A 2,966-nucleotide genomic window follows, 5' to 3' on the forward strand; every position below is an offset into this window, starting at 1 on the left:
TACAATCGATCACGTTTTTACCTTTGCCTTGATGTGCAGAAACTAGATGCCAGGTTTTATTTTCGTGAAGCGCCAAGCACTCTTCTTCCATGGCCTTTTTCCACCGTGAATCATTCAAAGCTTTTGCAAGAGTGTGTGGAACATTATCTGCACCATGTGTGTTACAAGCATATCCAAATTTTGCTATATGTTTATAGTTTTTGGGTTCAATTACTCCCCTTTGAAGTCTGGTCCGGGATGGCAAAGGAGCTGGCACATAAGATCCTACGCCTGGAGCAGCTGCAGACCCCAAAGAAGACCTGTCGGGCGCGGGCAACGGAGCAGGATCGTCTGCGGCCAAAGTATGTAGCGTACTGGAGGAAGGCGGCACAGAAGATCCCGCGCTTGCGGCAGCCGCAGCGGCCGACTCATGATTGGCTGATGATGAGGGGGGGGGCCCGCAGACGACGCGGGACTCCGCGCCTGGATCCTGCCGCGACGCGCGCCGCGTGCAGTGACGAGGTTCGGCGCCAAACCGACCGGGCGCAGACGTCACGTGGTCAGCCCGCGCGGGAGCGACGCGGTCATCAGGCTGGCGCGGAGAGGCGTGGTCGGCTGGATTGCTGCTGTCGTGGCGTGGCACGGCGCGGGGCAGTGCAGATTCTTCTGTCCCGTCACACGTGGAGCCCGCGGCTGATGCGCCCCGATCCCGAGGCAGATCCGCCTCGATGGTGCTGCTGCATCCAGGAGGCATAAAATGACATTTTTGGCTGATTTATGCATCATTTTTTGCACCAATTTTTTCTGCTCCATCAGAAAACTCATCACCATCATTAGTAGGAGAATTAGTCAGTAATTGATCATTAGTATTAAAAGCATCCCCATTATCAAGACCGGTGAGATGAGATGGTAAAAGAAGGATTTCCTTTTGAAGGAGAGCGTCGACGTTTGGGTGGAGATGTGCAAAAGGGAAAACAATCTCATCAAACACGACATCACGAGAGAGGTAGACACGACCCGTAGATACATCAAGGCATTTTACACCTTTATGTTGTGGACTGTAGCCAAGAATGACACATTGCTTTGACCGGAACATGAGCTTGCGATTATTGTAGGGACGAAGATTTGGCCAGCACGCACAACCAAACACTCGAAGTGATTTGTAATCGGGCTTGGTGTGAAGGAGGAGTTCTATCGGAGTTTCATTGTTGATAACTCGACTAGGCAAGATATTAATAAGATGAACTGCGGTAAGAAAGGCTTCATCCCAGAATTTTAATGGCATAAAGGCAGCTGCAAGGAGAGCTAGACCTACTTCAATGATATGCCTATGCTTACGCTCAGCGGATCCGTTCTGTTGGTGAGCATGGGGACATGATATGTGGTGAGATATGCCAATCTGTTGGAAGAAGGAATTGAGGTTTCTGTATTCCCCTCCCCAATCAGATTGTAAAGCTAGAATTTTGCAATCAAACTTTCTTTCTACAAGTGCTTGGAAGTTGTGAAAAACTTGAAACACATCAGATCTTTTTTTGAGGAGATAGATCCACGTGTACTTCCTGAAATCATCAATGAAACTCACATAATAAGTGTGGCGCCCAATTGAAGTGGGCGCAGGACCCCAAACATCAGAAAAAATGAGTTCAAGAGGTTTGGTGGAAACACTTGTAGATACGGGATAAGCTAACTGGTGACACTTAGCACGTTGGCATGAGTCACAAATAGTTTCACAATTACGCTCACCAACAAACGGGAGCTTATTCTTTCTAAGCAATTTCTCAATCAAAGGAAACGATGCATGCCCTAATCTATCGTGCCACCATGTTGAAGAGACTTTGGTGACACCATATGCTTGTTTATTCAATCTCCTAAGCTCCGGAATCAACGGGTAAAGCCCTCGAACGCGTCTACCTCAATAGAGGATTTTCTCGTGACCTGATCCTTGATCAAAAATAAAAACGGATGAAATTCAAGGAATACATGATTATCAATGGCAATGAACGTAAAGGAGATTTTTCAAGGCACTAGGGACATGCAAAAATTTTCTTAGACCAATATTTTTGTGGGGAGTTTTTATTACTGAATGACCAATATGACTAATGCTCATACCTTCTCCATTGGCGGTATGGACTTGGTCTTGCCCGCGATACTTCTCGCGCATGGTCACCTTCTCCAACTCCCCTGTGATGTGATCTGTCGCGCCACTGTCCACGTACCAGTTCGTGTCGACGCTGTAGGAGCCGTATGCTGCCCCCGCAACCTTCTCATCTTGGGAGGATTATTCATCTTCCTCATAATGATACCAGCAGTCCCGCGCGGTGTGGCTGGGCTTGTCACAGATTTGGCAGCGCGAGACGTCAGGAACATCGCGTGGGCGGCCTCCGCGGCGACCCTTGTTGCTGTTGTTGTAGGGCCGTCCGCCACCGCCGTTTCCGCCGCATGGAGGAGGGTTGCCGTCGCCGCCTGATGACTTGCCCTTGGTACGCTGCGGCCCACGGTAGCGGGATGAGCCGCCGCCGCGAGAAACCGCATTTGCAGAGGTTTTGAAACCTCCAACGGATCCCGCCGCGCTGTAGAGGGCGAGGCATTGATTGAAGTTGCTCATCTGAGCGTAGAGATCGTCGAGGCTGATGGGGTCGGCGCGGGCGTCGTTGGCGGAGACAAGAGGCTGGTACTCCATGTCGAGGCCGAAGGTGATGTAGGAGATGAGCTCATCATCATCGATGGGCTTGCCAGCAGCTGCGAGCTCATATGCAAGGGACCTCATGTGGGCGAAGTAGGCGGCCACCGACTGCGTCCCCTTCTGCGCCGTGGAGAGCGCGACTGTGATGTTGTTGACGCGCGCCCTGGACTGTGAAGAGAACATGTGACAAGGGCTGCCCAAAGCTCGTGTAGCGTGGCTATGGATGTGACCTGCACAAGGACTTCCTTGGTGAGGGTATTGAGCAAGTATCCAAGTACCTGCTGCCCTTCTCTGAACCAGATTG

At 50.8% G+C, this 2,966-nt stretch overlaps 1 pseudogene; it reads right to left on the reverse strand.

Moving 5' to 3' along the window:
* Positions 1-2,568: 2,568 nt before the first annotated feature.
* LOC123163381 (uncharacterized) lies at positions 2,569-2,707 on the reverse strand (annotated as a pseudogene).
* Between the last annotated feature and the right edge of the window lie 259 nt (positions 2,708-2,966).

Source organism: Triticum aestivum, chromosome 7B (genome assembly GCF_018294505.1).
Source record: "Triticum aestivum cultivar Chinese Spring chromosome 7B, IWGSC CS RefSeq v2.1, whole genome shotgun sequence".
Lineage (NCBI taxonomy): Eukaryota > Viridiplantae > Streptophyta > Magnoliopsida > Poales > Poaceae > Triticum > Triticum aestivum.